At 48.3% G+C, this 20,297-nt stretch overlaps 1 protein-coding gene across 1 annotated transcript in view; it reads right to left on the reverse strand.

Moving 5' to 3' along the window:
- The window catches only part of PLXNA4 (plexin A4), a 462,846-nt gene that overhangs the window by 234,605 nt on the left and 207,944 nt on the right, over positions 1 to 20,297 (reverse strand). The gene's annotated exons all lie outside the window — the stretch shown is intronic.

Raw genomic sequence — 20,297 nt, forward strand, 5'->3', positions numbered from 1 at the left:
ACTGTCATTGCCTGGACAAATCTACTGAGCTGAAAACGATGGCACAAAGGGCAGAATTTGTGGTGATGATGAGCAAAAGATAAAAAAAACCCCACACAAGAGTCTGCAGGACTGACTCACTCAAATGCTAGACAGACAATATTATTGTTCTTACTGCTAATATTCCATGGGGCAATATATTATTGCAGTGTCCGATACAACAGAGTTTATTTCTTTTGTTGATTACATATATCAGATATTGAAATCAGTCCTGGACAAATATGGCACCTTATGATCCTAGACACATCTCATAACAGGGTGTCACTTAGAACCATCAATAACTGGAATTATGAGAAGGAACCAGATGCACAGTCCCAGTCTGTCCCTGACAGTGACCCAGCGATACAGAAGAAAATGTACAAAATGTACAAAATACCAGAGTTTTCTTTATCTGTCTAAAACCAGTTTCAGGAGACTGGGCTCAAAAGCAGCTGGAGAAGGTTTGTAAGTCCTTTCAATACTACAATTACAATTCAGGATAATCTAGCTACCCACAGGAATGTCGGGTCCTTCTGGATCTTGTGAGGCTCTGTACTTCAGCAAAGCCCATGGCAATGTGTTTCAGGGATGCATTCACATTCCTTACTCCCTTGCTATGTTTTCAGTGTGTTGCCTTTCACTTCCAGAAAAATCTTCTGTCCTGCAGCAACACAAACATTGTAATACCCTTGTCTAGAAGAAACAAAGTTGTAGTGGATCTGCTTCATGCCCCACATGATCTCCACAGCTTCCTCATCGAAGGCAGACCAAAGGCTCCCTCCCAATCCCTGGTTTGCACTTGTGCAGTTTGATAGCTGAGCAAAAAGCACCCTTCCCACCTGAAGAAAATAACAAGCCATGGAGAATTTATGGTATCAAGACCCATTCCCAGCGTTCCCTGGCATAGTCCATGAGCTTGTTCCTTCTGTATCAACCTTTCAGCCAAGAAACTCAGCCTGAATCATCTTCTACATTAGAAAGGCAAAGAGAAAGGAAGAGAGGGAATGGCAAAGGGTCTGGAAAGCCTGTATGAGCGAAAGCAGCAATGATATACAGATTCTTATCTTTGTCCTTCCTTGATCTCCCCATCTGCTGTATGACAACAAATAAATGTTATTCCCCCAGGAAGGAGAGGGGAAATGAGGCAGAGAGGAGTTAGAGGGGCTCCCTGTGACATCAAGGGTGTGGAGGGTGCTCAGGGATGCTCAGATCCTACATGCTATCTGTGAACCTCCACAGAATTGGGTGCATGTGCAGGCATTGGCTGTTGGGATGGTCAAATGACACCGGAGGATTTGCAGTTAGTCATCTTGATGGATCTGGTGATAACAGCAACACGCATCCCAACATCAAGACACAAAGAGGTCAGGGCCTAAAGCCCAACACTGAGCGTCTGTGTCTCCCGCTGGCTCTGACTGCCTTGGAGGAAAGGGCTCGCTCGTGTCCATGGTCTCAAATGGGTGAATTCAGCTCCTTGGAGTCTCTTCTTGAAAGTGGACACTGATGTGATTCACCCATGAGGTCAAGGGCAAAGAAGCCAACAGGCTCAGGATGAGTCATTCCCCTTAGGAAAGTCAGGAGGAAGGAAAGAGACACAGAAAGGGCTGCAGGTTGAGAAACACAGGAGCGTCCCTCTTGGGGCTCTGCCTAGGGCAGCTCGAATGCCCACACAGCAGAAGCCTTCCCCATTTCCCACAGGGACTTTCCTGCACCAAGTTCTCACTTTCAGGGAGCAGTCACGGAGCTCTGTCTGCTGTTTCAGCTCTGTATCTCCCCCCAGTCCCCTGTGGCTGCTCGTCCCCATCAGAGGGCTGCAGAAGATCTTCGCTCTCTCTCTGCTGATCACTGTGATAAACAAACGTTATGTCTTTGCTGCCTTGACCTTGATTTTTCAGCACTGTCAGGGTCAGATCTGTAGGCCACTAGATATGTAAGCAGCCAATTATCACCCCAGGGCTCAGTCACTGTCCTCAGCCTTTGCCAGGCCCCATTAGAGGAGAAAGAGCTCAGAGATGGAAGAGGCAGGCTGGAGAAATAGCCGAGTGGAGTTAACAAACCGTGCAGACAGGAGGCACAGCCCCCGGGGATCTCCCCTATGCATTTGGTGCAGGTAAAAGATTGCAGAGGTTTCACACCAGGAAAACAGATACTCGGAAATGATTTAACAGCTATTGCTAGCCTAATTGCCTGCAAAGTCATTATTTTGCAGAGTGGGAGGGAGGGAGGGAGGAGCAGAGCTCATTCCACTGTACATGTGCAAACACACACACGTGCACTCATGCACACGCAGCCTGACAGCTGTAAGTGCAGAAACCTCTCTCTCTCAGGTTAGTAGATAAGGAAAACTAAAATTCAGAAGAAGGCCAGAAAGTTTGGCAGACATTAACCCACGCTGCACAGGCAGTGTAAGTAAGCCCTGTGCCAGCAAAGAGGTGATTATTGTAGCTTGCAGCCAGAAATCTGGCCCTTAACTCAAGCCATCCCTTTACCTGGCTTAAACTCTGTCTTTCTTATGTTCAACCCCAGGCATGGAGCCCAGAGGATCCCCACCTTCCCCGCACATTCTTTGCAGTCCTGAGCATCAAACAACACAACAGAAATTTCTCTTCGAGATTTGTTCCTGGCTCAAGGCACCCACTAGCACCAGGGCATTTGGGTTAGAAAAAAAAATCAAAAGAAGAGTCTGTGAAGGAGAAATGAGAAGATTCTTATCAAAGACTGCAAGTGATCACCACTAAATTCAGGCACAAAGACACAATCTCTGCTTAGGAAGCTCCCCAGGTTGCCGATTCCAGGGAATTTGAAGCATTCACCAGCAGTTTTCTCTGTTCCTGCTCTTCTTTGCTGGCATCAGCCATGAACTCCACGTGTAGCTGGAGTGCTGGGATAGATAGAGTTTCCTTCTGACTGAAGTATGGGTGTTCTTATATTCAAGATGTTCTTATTAGGCTGTGAGATTAGATCATGACTGGCAGTCCGGTGGTGATTTCTCCTTGAAACTCCCTGTGAACCATGAGCACCTCTGCAAGGCAAGAGAGAAGGGAGGAAGCAAGGCAGAGGGCTCCGGGACCATACATGAGTCTCAAAATGCTCAGTCCACCGCCGCCACCACACCAGACCTGTGCACACTCCCCTACAAACACGTTTATCACCTCCACCACAGGAATACCCGCTCCCTCTGCCTACACATCTGTCCTGGACAGGCACATGCTCCTGGCACCACAAGATGCTCTACTCAGCACCCCAAGCTCCCTTTCCCTCCTTTCACCCGTCGCACATGTGCAGAGCTCCCGGGGACCAGCGCAGTCTGGCTGCACATTAATCCTGCTTCCCGGAAGGCTGTACTCACTGGGCTTCGTTCTGCAAAGCTGGCTGCTATTAAAACATCAGCATGATGCTTCCCGAAGGTCAACTACCAGGGGACCTATTCTGGCAGCTGTTTGTTTGTTTGTCTGAACATTATCTAGGTCTGGCTGTTTATTTACAACCATTGAAGTATCAGACAATAAATATCCTTTCCCAGTAGCAAACAGATGCTTGCACTCGAATGTTCTGGCTAGCGCTGACTTCAAAATGATCTCCTTAATGAGCAAACAACACTATTAATCTTTAAAGACACAGGCTCTGGCCCTCCCTGAGCTCCCACCCTGGCCATGGCTAGCCCTACAGGCATCCTGGCAAGCAGCACATGGGTCTGGTAGATAAAAGAATGTAAAAGATACCTTCCATCACTCAACCGGTGCTTTTCAGCATTATCTGGGTCTCCCCAGCTGCTGTGGGGTCCACAGGAGGGTGATGCTTGAGCATAGTCTCCCAGGCAAGCTGGTGGCAGATGACTCAATCACATTTCTAAGAGGGAGGTGGGTTTTAGAAGTTGTGATCATATGATTGTGGAAGAAAGCGATACAATAAACCCTGGTATGGACTCAAAAGGGTCAAAGAAAAAGCAGCGAAGTTGGAGGACAAAGAAGGAATTGGTGTTAGCAAGCACTTAGTGACATTGCTGGAAGATAAACCACATCATGGCTAAAAACGAGTATCTTTAAGCTCACCAGAGCAACAGAAACACCCGCCTTCCAGATTGAAACATTAATCCTGTCCTGTGGTCTGAGAGGACCAGGTCCCTGTTAGCATGTTATTGTTCTGCTGAGCTCGTTGGGGACGGTCTCTTTTGGAAAGCCTCATTGTGCAGATGGGGAGATTAAGTGAGGAAGGGGTGAAGTGACCAAGCATGCCAGCAGCAGAGCTGGGAAATACTAGATACTAGGTGTGCTTCAGGAGCTTTACTTCAGACCCACCAAAGCCTGATCCCGTAGACTGAATTGGTGTTTGGAGCACATTAACATCATCCAGTTTTGTTCTATCCAAGAAAAATCCAGTTCATACACTTTAAGACTGCTCTACTGAATGAATCACAGCAAATTAATCATGGTCAACTGATTGTCTTCAAAATTGTCTTCAGACACACTTCAGAAGCACATTCTTGAATGAGGACTCCTGTTACCACCTCACCTCTATTTTATTCTTCCCACAGCTTGGACTGGTCACTGGCAGCAAAAGAATGGATTGTTTCCACTGTGCCAACTCTGCTCAGCTGTTTCCTACTCTTCTAAAACCATCACCTCCTGCCCAGAGCATCATTCCTGGCCCACTAGAGCCAAAAGAAGACCCTTTCCCTTAAGTCCTTTGTCTAAAGCATTTGAAACCCATGATGGACTCCTAAGAGTGTGGTCAGGAAGCAGGATCATGATGGCCAGCCAGGCAGACAGCAGGAGCAGACGCTGGTTGGATGATAGTCATTGCAAATAATTAAATGAATAACTAAATGAAAGAGGAACTGGTGAACCATGCTCACTCAGCCAACCCATCCCTCCCTCACACTCTGCTTTTGTGCAGCGTCAGCACCCCCCGGGCTGATGAAGTTAAAGGGAATTCATCATCGCCGGACCAAATGCTTCCAGCCAGCACTCCAGCAGCTCCTGCTCAAGTCATGCTGGTGGATTACTTTGGCCATGAAATTGCTCCAGTTCCCAGGGGAGGTGATTAAGTGGCTGCCAAGAAGATTGCAAAGGTGGATTTCAAAGGCAAAGCCCTGTAGGTCTCAGAGTTCCTCCCTGCTGCCTCCTCCTGGGTGCAAGGAAGCGAACACAGCTGTGGCACTGCCTCAGAAAGGAGGAGAAATATTTTGGGGTAAGGAAAGCCATATGTGGCAGGACCATCTCTGTCCTACGTACATCCTGCGGCATCTTGCCTTTTTCCTCCTCGTCTCTCCTTCTCCCAGGGCTTCTCACTGAAATCACCATCATTATTTCTTGCTATTGGATTAAGGATCAGCAAACTTCATTTCTAAGAGATCCAAGCAGCCCTGGAGCCCAGCACATCAATCCAGGCTGCTCTGAGCAGTGCCCAGCCACAGCCTTACGACTGCACAGGGGCCTCTAATACTTCATTGCTTTTCCAATATCAGTTCCTCCCTGTTTTATGAACCTCATGTTCCCCAACGGACACTGGGACTGCTGGCTGCCGTTCCTGGCACAGTGAGGGGGCAAACACACAGCAGACAGCGTGTGATCTAACGTCAGTCTGTTATGATGATCACCTATTTCTGCTTTTCCACTGACTTGGGTTACGTGATGTAGCTCTATTGATCTCGGCAAAGACGGGGAAGGGGCTGGTGACACTCCATGCTCGTCCTATTTCCCTCTGTTTTGGTATGTGTTTTCCAGTTGAATAATCCATTCTAATTTGGCTAAAGCCTATTAACAGGGGATCAATTTCTAATAAAACATGGCATTTCAATAGCCCTGTCTATCTACTGGTCCAAAAGGCCTTTAGAGACACTAATTGAAAAAGCAAGGGGTGAGGTATCTCTTTCTCGTGCCTAAGTATTAGTCTATTAGTCAGCAGCCAGCAGCCCTCTCTCTTCTAGTCAGCAGCAAGCAGCCCTCTCTCTTCTCTTGTACAGATGTTTTAAGGTGCTGCTTGCATGGACAATGCCAGCCCATCCAAATACAGATCTCAGAGCACCTTCAGCCATATGGAGAGTAGGATCCTGGAAAACCAGGTGTTTAGTCTTCTCAACACTCATGCTTTCAATGCTACCCAGACCCCAGCGTGTCGTGATGGCAGCCACTCTCACCAGAGGTGATGCTGGCTGTTCTGGAGAGGAGAGGAGAGGAGAGTCAACCCCAGCCTTTTGCTTCCAAGGGAGACCCACACTCTAACAAGTGCCCCTGGTAAGGCTCACCTCTAAAACTCTGTCCCAAGCTCATCAATGTCTGTGCGATCACTCACCTAATTACATCCACAGACCCAAAGTCGTACACATGAGAACACGCCTGCAGAAGGCACTACAGGCACAGCATGCTCTCTCCATGGAATGCACATGTACACCTGAGTGCACACATCTGCCTCACACAACAGGACGGACAGAAAAGCGGACTGGTCTTGCAATTCCTTCAGGTTCATGGTTTACATTTCTTTTGTTCAGGAGATTTAAATCTTGTGTTTAACAAGCAAGTAAGATTTATTTGCCATAGAATTTCAACAGCCAAGGAGAATGATTCTCCCTCCCTTCTCCACCTACACAGTTCCCAGAGCCTTTTTTCTGAAGAGCAAACATAGGGTTTTCAAGAAAACAACTTCCCTAGAATACAGCTGGCTAATCCCTATCATCTGCAGGCATTGCACTGTAATCCTCCCTCCGCGTGCCCTCGGCTGGGCTCTGGCAGGAAGCACGGGTGGCTGCACCGGGCAGGAGCACGGGGTCTAATCCCTGCAGAGGAGTCACCCACTGACCTCTCATGTAATCCAGCCAGGCTGCAAAATTAGGTCAGAGACGTGCCTGACTGCTGTATAAAAGATCTCCCTTGCAGGGCAAGCACAGCACACCGGGACAGGGGTGGGTTCCTCTTACTTCAGCAGGGTCTGGAGAAAGATGAGGCAAGATATTGATGGCCATCTGGTTTTGGTTCATGGCATAGGTGTTTCAATTTCATGGTGGATAAGTGTCTCACCACTGATCAAGCATGCAATGATCTGGGATACACTGAAATGAACCTTCCGCTTTGGGTCACAGGGTCCTGCAAGCCAGGAGATGAACTCCTCGCTGACAGAGGTCCCCTTTCTTTCATAGTCCACAGCACGTGACTGTTGTGCCATACCACTGTGGTTCCCCACCAACATTTATAGCAAGAGATACTCCTGGCTGCAATGGATTTACGATCTAAATTAGACATAAATAAAAGACCAACCTTTCATTCTGGACTTGGGCAGCACCTCACACAGTGGGTTTATGACCGCTGCTCCCAGCACCGTAAAAATAATAATTACAGCTTGAAGTGTGGCCAGCCAGGCTGTACCTGAACTACAGGGTTCACCCAAAATTGAGACAGCTACAGAGCTTGGCACAGGGGGAAAGGGAAGGAGATGACCAGGTCCTTTCTCTCCTTCACCAGGGAGAGCATGTCAGGTGTATGCAGCTTTCACATTCATGAGCCAATTGACAGATGACATCATTTTTGAAAGCATGGTTTACACACGCTCCCCTGGCGCTCCCTGATTGATAAATTAGACACTCATGAGCCACGCGCTAATCAATGCAAATCATTAGTTTGTAACAACACAAGGCAAGCTCGGCAGAGCTCATTTTTCAAGGTAATGGCCTGCCAAGTGATCAGTGTTCAGCAACAAGCCCTGCCAGGCAATCTATTAACAGGCTGCTGGCACTCACCTATGGCATGAGGTGAGGACTTCGCTGTCCAGTCCCTACCAGGAATGGGGCTGTGCTGCTCGGTGCAAGAGCCAGAGACCCAAACCTGCTATTCCTCCTCCTTCTCCATGAGGCATCACAGCTCCTGGACTTTGCTCAGATTCTGCTGACAGTGGCCACCTTGGTCCCAGACATATGGCGTGCATGTGCTTTCCTAGTCCCTGAACACTTGTTCTCCACTTATGCCAACCCTGCAACCTAAAATAAAAGTAATTTGAGATTGAAAAGCTGTGCTTTGCCTTCTATCAGTGAAAAATAAAGCAAGGTACTCAAAGCATTGAGCTGTAGATATGTCCTAGGAGACTTCATGCTGACAGCGGTGGTGTCTCTAAGAGCTAACATCTACATTGGCTATGTGTTTGGCCAAACGAAGAGGTGATTTGAACATGTTAGCCACCAGATTTTACACCTAGACTTTTGGCTTCAGGCTCATACAAGTACTGACCAGCTGAGTGAGTAATTTGGGAAATGAAACATCAGGGAAAAACCTGCCTCCACTGACCTTTCTGCCAGAGCAAAGGGAGGGCAGGAGCATGAGACAGCTCTGCTCCTTCCCCGAAAGAGCCCGTACAGCCTCTGTGTCTGCTTCCCAAGCTCCACAGAATTTCAGTCCTGCTGGCTTTATCTCTCCATCCATGCGTTGCTTCATCAGAGATGTATCCTACCACAGGCGCTCCGCAGAACACCTCCAGGTCCTCCGTGAAGAATATGGGTTCTCTATTAGTCATTCCCAGAGCTAAAGTTCAGTGCTCACAACGAGGGTCCTGTTGCTGGATGCTCATATTTATGATCCAAGTGAATAATCTCAAGGGTCATCCTTGTGTCATTCCATGTATGTGCACTACGATGGGGCTTCTGGATCCTGCAGCTGCCTCTCTACAGCACACCTATGGCTATGCTACAGCAATAAAGTCATCTCCTGCTCCTCACAGCACCCTGTTGCATGAGCTGAGAAGCAATCGCCTGGACCTATTAGCTCTGTAGGTCCTCTGATAGGTCATGGAGTTTTTCCAGTTTCCCAGGGTGAAGGAGTTCAGACGTACATAAAGTCACCGGCCATGGCAGGAAAGTTACAGCTCTCCAGGAACTTTCATTTCTCCCCAACTTGTGGAATTTCATTTACATGGCCAACATTTTGGGAAGGGGACATCTATTTTTTAAACATTTACTCTGTTCCTACTACTAGTCCTGGTTCTTCATAAAGAGAATGAAGAGTTTTTAGTCAGAGTGGGTTTTGATTGAGAAGAAAGGAACAACAGTGAAAAAAAAAACAAAAAAAACTATGAAAATTAAACTTTTACATACAAAAGCATGAGTGGCAGCTCATGAGGTGCACAAACAAAAATGCTTGCCTAACTCTGGTCCGTTCTTTATCAGGGGTCAAACTGTAGATCAAAACAATTCAGACAAGTAGCATTACCAAAGGCTCAAAGCCCTGCATGCTTTTGGTTCAGAAACACCCAGTGTGTTGGAATGGGACCGACCAGAGTCAAGATATCAACATAGCTGGCCTGGTGTAGAAATTCTTACATGGAATTGGTCAGAAATTGAGGCAAATGATAGTAATATGGGATGGTATGAGGACAGATAGATCACAGCATGGGCTGGAGCATGAATACAAGCCTTGTATAAGTGTTTGTTCATGTGGCTGGGGGACCAGATTCATCCTAGGGATGAGCTCATCCCGCCATGCCGGGAACGCGGTGACCCGGAGGACTGGGAGCCCCACCACAGGGGGTGCAGAGCAGCCCCACAAAGGGCCCTTTGACTGCAGCCAGACGGGGTGAGCTTTGAGACACCCACGGATCCTCATGACACTGTGTCACTTGAGAGGAAGCCAGCTGCCCTTTGGCAACGGGAGGCACGCACGCGTGCGGAGACCCGGGCACTCCCATGGACGCATGGGGAGGAGAGCCAGCAGCAGCACACAGATGGGCACGGGCAGCAGAGCACACATCAGCCCAGCAGCATGCAAGAGGGTGGATATTTTTGAGCAGGCAGAGGTGTGGAGGCGCCCAGCAACATGTGCACACACAGCCAGGAGCCGTAGGGTGATGTAGAGATGAGCACATGCATGCACTGCGTGTACAGTCACACCCAGCAGAGTCTGGGCTCGGAGCACACATGGACAGCACAGGCATCCCTGCAAAAGTTCCTGCTCCCTGTAGCAGACAACGCAGGGAATCTGATCTGAATATGGGCATTTACACGCACCTCGGGTGGCAGTGCCCTGTGCAGCTCCAGGCATCAGCGAGGGCGGTAAGTTCAATCATAGCCTGTCACATTCAATCTTGGAGATATACAGATGCAGTTGCAATTTCCCTTTACAGTGTATCAGAGGTGGACCAAAGCTCCTGGTTTGCTGAGGATTTGGGTACTTTTTGCACTTTCTCAAAAAAAACAAATCAAAAATCATATCCCAGAGATTATATCACTGGTCAAGTATGATTCTCTGTTCCTGCACAGATACGTGTCAGATGCTGGTGCTAAATGACTACAGAGAGATGCAGAGAGTGATGGTCTGTGAGTACATAACTGAAAACAGAGAAATCTGGGGGCCAGAGCTCTTTGCTCACTTCCTTGCCAAAAGCTAGAGGCTTGGGTGTGTGGAGGGCGCGGTGGCTTGGGAACAATTCCTGTCAGCATTGCGGGGACACATTATCTCCAAGGCTAGGGGAAAGGGGAACCTGAAAGAGAAGCTCTCCAAGGAAATCAGCCAGCCCAGACTCTCTGTCCAGTCCTTATTGTCAGTTGACATCCCCGGGGCTAAGGTTGAGATAATGAGTCCCACATATCTCTGGGCCCCAGACCCACTGACAGGGTTGTGCTCCGCAAAGGTTATTGTAATTCAGTTGCTGACTCTTTCAGCTCCTGGATTTTGCAATGCCAAGGTGACCTATTAAGGACTTATTATCAGATAAAAAGCATCCCTTGAAACCTTTCTAACCTTCATCATCTATGTTTATCCACAGAAAAAAAAAAAAAAAAAAAAAGGGGGAAGAAAAAAAAAAGGGGGGAAAAAAAAAAGAGTGAATTCTTATGTTCCAATATTGTCTCAGATAAAGGGAAGTACCATCTGAGGACAAAGGTCCACATTTGCCCTTTCTCCCCTTTTATGCAAGCAGCCAGAAAACTGATCCAGTACTGAAACAGTGGACGAAGCCTCTTCCATTCACCTCCCATAGACTGATCCTCCGCTGAGGGCTGCTCTCATCTGCCGAACCACCAATGGTTCCTCTGCTTTTGTCTCTGATGTCTGACCAAGGGACATGTGTCTCTGGGGTCCAGCCTCAGCACAGACCACTTTTTTCACCAGCCAGTCCCAACTGAGTTGCAGTGGTCCCAGCAAGTGCCCCCTCCTCCTCCAGCCAGCCTCCAACACCACCAAAGCCCTCAGCAGTCATCTCTGCTCAGCTGTGTCTCACAAATGCCTTTGTCTTCCCAAGGCTTCCTCTCATCTCCCATCAGCCAGTCCCTCATTAGTGACCCAAAGCTATAATTCATGCTTTTTTTTCTTCCAAGGCCACCAGTGTTGGTCCTCTCCAACATTACTTGGCTGGATTCACCTGCACCCTCCAGTGCTGAGCTGCTAGCTCCTAGTCACCACCAAATGGAGAGACAGCCGCCCCTCCAAATTCCTGAAGACCATGTCATATCACACATCCCTGCTCAGTTCCTCCCTCTCCATGTCCTCAGTCCTTCCTGAAATGGAAGCAGCTTCCAAATGGCCCTGTGCATTCTATGCAGTCACTTGGTTTCATCACATCTGTCACCCTAGGATCCCCAAAACGTCCAGCCACCTGTGCTGAGAGCTACTGCTGTGCCCTCACACGAATGCAGTCACTTCTGAGGATGCCACATGAGCAAACGTGAATGGCAGGAGGAAAGATTCAACAGCCCTCACTCTACCTCAGCTAAGAGAGTAAAGAAAAGGGGGCATGGGGCTGTCAGCTCTGGAGCAGGAAGATGAAGGGCACTAGTCTATAGAGGGGACATGCAACGAAAGAGTAGAAAAATGGTCCGAGGCCAGAGAGCAAAATCCTGCTCCCTCATGGTGAAAACATGGGTCCAAGTGCAGCATAATGCATTACATCAGAGATCACTGGATATGGAGCAGTGAATATCAACACTCCTCCTTCCCAGCACCCTCCTTTGTGCAGCCTCTTACTCCAGCCTGAGCTGGTAACACTGAGTGCTCTCTATTCTCCTCTATCCTCTTATTTGACTCCAGAGTCAGAGCAAGGGACTTAGAAAAATCAGAATCTTAAACCCTCAGCTGAACTAAGAACTGGCCATATGACTTCAGAGATGTCACCTAACCTGTCAGTGCTTCAGTCTCCACATTTTTCAACAAAACACTTGTAGAATGGATGATTTTTAAGGGGGAGCTTCCATGGCTGCAGGAAAGGTTAAATGAAGGTTCTTGAGACAGGAAGTATAGACTCTAAAAACACTACCAAAGTAACATGCATCACTGTGCATCCCTCAGCTCGGAGTGACGTGGGGAAAAAGCAAAAAATTGTATGATCACACACCTATGACTCTCAGGTCATTATTAGGGGCACCACCAGAGAGGGCTGGGGAGAATAAAATTGATTGGTATTGGAAATTTTCAAATTAGAATTATTTTGGAAGCGAAGTAATTATTACCTCCAATAGTGTAAGAATAGCACATATCTCCAGAACCTTAATCACAGGAGTTCCTCGTAAATCAATCAGAATTAGGCAAATATGTATTCAAAGCCCTTGATTGACTTATCTGAAAGTGAATTTTAAAATAAGAGCATAATAGGCACATTTTAAACACCAGTAAATCACCAGCCAGGACCATCAGTGTAAAGTCTCCATGTACTAAGAGACAAAATGTGGAAATGGAGCAGTCGGGGATGGCAGGGAGTGATTTCCTCCCAGCCAAGCACACCCCAACACCTGCAGAGCATCAGCCCAGGTCTATGGGAGCAAAGCTGAGCACCCCATGGAGGAAACAGAGCCCTCCACGTGCACTTAAAATGGTTAGGAGGTCTGCTGAGAACTGTCCTAAAGGAGCTGTATGACACAGAGTGTAAGGCACAGGGCATGATCAGGAGAGAAATAGGAGAGCCAAAGAGATTTAGCAGGTGGGTGCTGACAATATTCTGCTTAGACAGAGGCAGGGGACTCCTGGGAGAGGTGAAGGGCTGCCTGAGACATTCAGGTTGGAGCCTGGCCGCTGAGCTGGGAATCAGATCCTAGGTCAAGGTGTTGGGGAGTTTAAGTTGCCCCATCAGAGGAGTTAGAATGGCTTTCATGAGTCTAACACAATCCTGTAGAATCGAATCAGCCCAAAAACCTCTCACCTGATGGAACTGCAGGTGAAATATGAATTGTAGGCAGGTTCAGAAAGCAGAGAGCCTAGAAAAGCCGAGCACAAAGAAGGTCCTGACAAACCATCTCTAGGGATGCTTTGGCTCAGCCAAGTGATGCACAAGGACCACAGCCCAGCAGGGAGCTCAGAGCAGAGCCGAGAAGAGGCATTGTCCTTCCAACAGGACCAATTTACAGGTCTGCAATCCAGTGCCCCATGTTTCCCCCAGACCCTTTATTTACCTTGGGAAGTACCAGAGCAATGTCCTGGCTGAGGTAAGACAGCTAGTTACTTCTCTTATGTTGTAAAAGACTGAGGTGTCTGATCTCTAAAAGTAACATCCCATGAGGAGTTGCAGGAGTCCTCCACCCTGTGGCTTGCTATCTACCTACTCAGCTCATTACCTCTGTACAAGCAGCTCATACCTGAACACATGTCAGCGGAGGCCAATAAACAGGTCCTGCCCGAAAACTTCTCTGTAAGCATTCCTGGGGTGGTTGCTAGCAGAATAGAAACCATACCCCAGACACTGCTGCTGCAGTTGGATGCTTGGACAGCAGAATTTGGTGAAAAGCCCAGGACTGCTTCCCAGAGATGCTCGTGACACTGCTGTGTTTCACATCCCTGGGGTGCCAAAACAGGATCTTTGTCCCTTATCTTGAACACATCATGCAAGGCAGGGAGCGTACCCAGCTGAACCTTTGGGGATAGGAAGGTGATGGAAGAATAGCCTGGGCATGATCTTCCCGTGTCTCCATAGCCCTCACCTATCTCCCATGGGCCGGGGAGAGACAGCAAGAGTGTGTCGCTCACAGGAGACAAGGGATCACTTTCCTCTGGGACCTGGAGCTAACCCGGGTAATGAAACTCTACCCAAAGCCATTTTGACATAAAGTCATGGTGTGAGACAAAGCAAGGTCAGGAGTTCAGCGTCAATACAGCAAGTGCCAGTCATGACACAAAAGACTCGGGGATCAGATATACCTGCCAAGCGCTGCTTGGGAGGGAGGGTATTGAGATGCATAATTACTCCCATTTCATCTGCTGCTCTTCCCCTCAGTTCACACGGCTCTCCTGGCTTTGTCGTTGCACAGGTTGCCTCCAAGCAGGGTCCTAGCAGAGGCACCCCTCCGCAGCCACAGAGCACAGGTGGTGGCACAGTAATTGAGTGATGAGGGATGTAAGAGCTTAACCCTCCCTTTCACTGAAGCAATGGCTCAGGCTTCAGCAGAATCACTCGTAAGAGCAACCAGTTATTTCTGTGAGTAAATCAACAAGGTGAGCCCAGATTTACACAAGAGTAGCAGCAGGGACTCCACAGGAACTAATGTGGACTAGTAACTGCAAGAAAAGAAACAGGATCTCAAACCTCCAAAGCAGGAACAACTCCTTTTCCTTGAAGTCCTGACAGAGTGTGTTAGTGTTTCATATTTCCAAAGTTCGCGGTGTTATTTGGTGAAATTCCGAGTCAGGGAGATATAATATGCAAACACCCATGTATTTGGAGGTACACATTGATCTGCATCCACGCAGCAGCTTGAAGCATTTGCAGTATTGAGGATTTGTTTGAAAGCAGAGCCCTTACTGGAATTACCATTTCCTCACTCTTTCCCAAAGCCTGATCTCCTTTTGAGGGAAAGCTTTCCATGTTTCCAAGGTTTTGTTGTGGTGAAATGAGATCAGTTTCAGGAAACTGAAACAAAACAGAGTAACCTCAGGTTTGGAGATCTTCACACTCCCTTGAGGATGCTTCACAGAGCCCTCGGGAAAACAGATTTACAAGTGCCTGAAGCTCACTTGTTTTCTTCTCTCTCTCCAGATCTCCCTCATAAAGACAGAAGGGGAGAAAAAAAACCCTTGTCAATAGTTACTTAACCAACTCTTATCGAGTTGCATCTAAAGTTTTCTTGGTCCATGGGAGCTGGAGAAAAAAGTGGAGGAGGTGAGCAGCTATGCCTGCACATCCATCACAGAAGGATCAGGAAGGAGAACGGGTTGGGGATGGGCTGTCAACTGTTTTTGGTAACTACTTGTCCAAAATGCTCCTTTTTGGCCGAAGCTTCTCTATGTGTGCAGCAGATGGCGCAGCTGCAGTAGCTGTCCCACTGACAGCCCTTGTCCCCACTGCCACCCACTGTCCCCACGCCAGCCCCAGCGCCATCTGAAGGGGCATGCCTCACTAGTTGGTGGTCTCATCCTTTTTTGGCTGGGTCCTGCACTGTTCAGCCCCCAGCACTGGATTTTAGCTCTCTCAGAGCAGTTTACAGTGATGAAAGTGGGCCACCAGCTGTCCCAAACTGGGGAGACATGTCCGCAAAGGATGCAGGAGGCACGGCTCCATCATGCAGAGATGGACGTGCCATAAAACCCTGCATCGGTGCCTCCTGGGACACCAGCATCATTCACAGCCCTGAACTCTGCCTGAGCCCTCCAGCCCTCCTCGGGACATTGAAAACAGGATGAAACAAAGGACAGGCTACAAAACGGGCCATGGGGAGCAATCCTGCATTGGCTCAGGTGCTTCATTTCCATACCAGGAGGGAAGAGCAATGTCCCTGGTGCAGGGCTCGCCTCTGCAGACGATGCCAGTCTGGGTGATGGAGACCAGAGCCCGACCAGCTGCCCCAGGAGCCAGCAGCCAACCTCCTCCCACTGCCTGCACCCTTCTGGGCCCGGTTGCATTCATCAGAGAAGACTGACTCTTCTCATCATGGCTGTAATGGTTCCCACTGGACTACTATTTCTGTCCAGCAGTGACAGAGGAAGGCAGTGTGAAGCCTTTATTTTTGGGACTCCAGGCTATCTTTGCAGGCTTTGTGGTTTAAAGGGACATGCCTGCTCCCTTTATGACAATCAACTGCTTCTTCTCTCATCTTCAAAGGCTAAAGCTAAAACTTACCACACTGCCAATTTTGTCCAGGGCCGACAACTCCCCCCACCCTTTTGTGCTGAGAAGCAGAGCATGATCGTGCCTCTCCTTTTTTTTTCTTTTTTTTTTTTTTTTTCTTTCTCTGTTTTTGTTATGCTCTCTTGGAGGAGGACTAGTTGGTTGCTTATAAAAGGGAGAAACTTGTGTTTGTACACAGATCTCTTGGCAGTTGGGAAAGAAAATACAGAGGGGAAAATATTATTCTCTGTGGAAGCATCTTGGCAGTTGGTAGCAAACTATGAGAGGAAGGACCCAGAGTAGGAAAGAGAAAAATTTACAGAAGTTTTTTTGGTGAGGAGGTGGCCATGTCCTATATCTTTGTTTGCAGTTGCCTTCCCCTACCCGTCCCCCAAACTGGGAGCTCTTCAAATCTCCTTGCCCTCGGCCCATGGCCTTGGGACCAAAGCGGAGACAGCCACAAGCCGGCTGCCAGCCAGCCAGCTGCCACCTTTGTCCCTGCGGTAGCACTAAAAAGCACAGCTGGGAAGCGTCTGGGGGATCTGTTTCCTCCTTTTTTTTTTTTTTTTTTTTTTTTTTTTTTTATTTCTTCCAAGAAGAGTCTCTTTTTTCTTTTTCCTGGAAGCACATTTTTCAAACCCAAATTTGCCCAACCCTTCTGCGAAAGTCACTGCATTTCTTCCCGACAGCCACAGGGTGTCAGCAGCAATATGGAGTGGGTCCCCATATAGGAATCCCAACTCCCTGAGAGGTGCCGGCGCTGAAGCAGGGCTTTGGGGTGAGTCTCATCCTGCCCTGTCCCCCCCATCAGACTTTCCAGTGAGTAAAGGAGAGCCCTGTCCCACAGGCTGCCGCCCAGGATTTGCTCCAAGCCCCCAGCACACTGGCACAGGACTTTAGGGATTTTAGGGCATGCGATATCTGTTCTTCCCTGGGGAAGAAAGAATTCACAACGATCCACGAGCTGGTGGCATGTCCTGGGACAGGAGGGCTTTGTGGGTAGCTGGGGGTCTGGGAGACGAAAAAAGACCCCAAAGGTGACAGAGGTGACAACGAGATGTGCTGAATTTCCAAATTCCTGTGGCTCTGAAGAAGCCAAGTCCTCGGAAATAGGACCTTAGCAGTGTGATCAGGGACAGCCACTTCAGTGGCCAAACAACCTTTACAGCTTCATTAGTGCATTAGTTGGGTGTTCCTGACCAGCGACAAAGAGCTTTGCCATGTCCCACCCATGAGTTAAAAATTTCCCTTTGGCTTCCAGCTTCACCCAGGGAAGGGAAGCAGCAGTGAGAAGCCTCAGGTCTGTGCACACAGCCAGCCATAATCCCTGGTGTCTGAGAAAAGCATCAGAATGCACAGGGGGTTGAGTCATGTGCCAGTCTCACGAGTGCCCTTTGCTGCTGCTCATCCCATTTTGTGCCTCGAGTGTCCCATCTGTAAAATGGGAACAGTGAAATCCCCCTCCCTTGCAAAGTCTCAGCGGCACGGGGAAGGAATTTCACTGAGGATGGAGCAACATGGCAGAAACCCTTCAGATCCCACGTTTCTCACAACACTGCTCCCATCTACTCCCCAGGCCATGACAAAACCAAGTGCCACTTTTAGTAACCCAGCTCAAAGCAGGATATTTCGGATGCAAAGACAGGAGGGACAAGTTAAACCAACCTGAAAACAAATGGATGAAGGACTGTGCAGCCCAGCTCTGTCTGGCTCCAGAGACTTGTTGCTGTCACCAGTTACCTGCGTGCCTTCCAGGCATGCACTAAACGTGGGATTCATCTTGTTTAACACGGTCTTCCCGAAAATTAGACATCTCTCCTAATGAGTCAGGCAGGTTTCCCCTCTAGTCAATGGAAAGAGACAGGTTTCACCACGGGGCAATTCATGCCATCCTAAATAGGTGTCTCAGGCAGATGGAGTGAATTGCTTTCTGGGGATGCCAGTCTCTCTCCATTATCTATAAACAGCAACTCATTTTGATTCAATACTGATGACCAGTATTAGGTGAGACAAATTTCAGCTTGAGTGACTGTCTGGCATCTCTCACAGATGGGCCATCCACCCTTTCCTTGCTGTCCATGTGGGAAAAGGTGTGTGCATGTCTTATTACAAAAATGCTTAATTTTAAGGGCAGTGTTTGTTTGCTCAACATGTCATATTACAAAAAGAGGATTGGAGAACTGTACTTTGATCTCTGCCTATCTTGGGATGCTATGCTATTATGCAAATATGGACGAACGCCTGCAGAGCTAGAAGAGCTGAAGACATAGAGGTGTAGCTTCTTTTAGATGAGCAGAGAATTGGTCCACTGGGCAGCTTGCAGGTAAGAGCTAGTAGTGCTTGCCATTAGTGCAGAGCTGACAGTAAGAAACAAAGGATTTGCAACCACCATCCTCGTTACATACACACATGCCTTGTCCAAGCTGGACCTTCCCATGAGTTAATGGTTTTCCAGTTATATCAGGCTGCTGCAGTATAGCAAGGCGGCAAATCCACAGTGTATCAAGTGTAAAAAGAGTCTGTTAATCAATTGGGAGTGGTAAGAGTGCTCATAGACAGCTCAGACAAACCTATGCTGAGTGTATAACTTTAACCACAGAAGTAGTGTCATATACTCTGTACTCCCTGAAATCACCTTGGCCTTGTTTATGTTAGGTTTCAACCATGAGCAGCTTGGCCTGCAAAACCCTCCAGGCTCATCTGCAGCTCACAGGGCTTTGAATCGCAATGGGGTCAGTCTTAACATATTTAAACCCATTTGCAGGTCCCCCATGACCCTGGTTCCTGCACTTCATGGTAGGAAATAAGATACCACAGGCAACTGTAAGCATTGCTTTAGGTGCAAAAGTACATTGATCAGCTACGAAGGAACCTTGAAGAACCTGGCTATAGCCAAGCTCCTTGCTGCCTCATTCAACACCAAGTGCTGTGCTGTGCTTGGTTAGAAGGGAGCTTTGGCAGCACGTCTTAAAAAGCATTGGATCTGTCCATCATCTCCCACAAGACTCTGCTTCGTCTACATGCAAGTGCCTTACTCAGGGGAGTTCTGTCTGGTTTCTCACGGGGACGTCTCTCCCCACATGTGTCAATGCTTTCCTCACCACCAGCATGTACTCGATAACAGTTTGGATCCCCAGTGCAACACTTAGCAAAGGGTAAGGGACACCCTTCTGCACCTGATCAGCACTGGGCTCCTGTGTCTTTCTGCAGCAGTCCAAAAAAATCCAAGCAAAGCATCCTCTGCCTCATGCTGTCCCATCATGTTCCTCCTGATGGGGACCATTTCCAACATCACTGGCAAAAGCGGCGTGTACCAGGCAGCGGGTCACCTCCTGACATCTGCCGCACACATTTCCAATCCCCTGCAAAGGGCTTTCAAAGCAACCCTCTGCTGGGATGTTTGTACAAACATGTGTATTTACTGTGTCAACACATATTAGAGAGCAAACACATTAAAAGGAAAAGGAAACAGACTACGAGATGAGGCCTCTCCAAACCTCTCTCTACCACAGCTCTTTCCTGGGATCTCAGGTTGATGGCAAAAGCCCTCATTCCCAAAATCCCACCCCTCCTCTCCCCAGCTTGTGCCTGCCCAGACAGCCACAGGGATCAAGTCTCACTGGTGAGCAGACATCTCTATGCTGGACACACGCCTGAAGATGGAAAATTGAAGTGTCTTTGTGATAGAAGGCTCTTTGGATATTTTTGTTTTAAAATCAGGAAGTACAGCCGGGATGGAGCAGGGAGTAGAAGGGATACAGCAGTTCAAGGGATGGTGGCAAGCAGAGGATTGCTGCAACAACACATTTCTGGGTCAACTCTGAGTCCCAGCCATTTCCAGTGCTGTTCTGCCTTGCTTGGTGTAAAGTTTAACTTGAAGGCATCCTCCTCTCAAGAGTCCCATCAGCCCAGCCCCAGGGGAACTCTGCCATGATACATGATCCCCAGGCAGAAGGCAAGTTTCTACAGGCAGAACCAATATTTAACAAACCTCCATTTTTCCAAAATAGGCCGAGGAGTTCTGGGGTTATTCATTCTTGTGATGCTGCAGCCAGGAAGGGTGGCACTGAGATGTACATAAAAAGATATTTAAAGAAAAACAACTCCTCCTGACTTGTCACATACTGGATCCAGCTGTTGCTTGCATTCACTGCTTCCTCTTCAGCTTGGCGCACAACTGCACGTGTGTGTGTGCATGAACACACAGACAAGACAGACAGAGGTAATTATAAAGCTGAAGCCACCTAGCACTTCCCAGCTGTCAGTCCCAGAAAAAA

Source organism: Athene noctua, chromosome 3 (genome assembly GCF_965140245.1).
Source record: "Athene noctua chromosome 3, bAthNoc1.hap1.1, whole genome shotgun sequence".
In the NCBI taxonomy this organism is placed as follows: domain Eukaryota; kingdom Metazoa; phylum Chordata; class Aves; order Strigiformes; family Strigidae; genus Athene; species Athene noctua.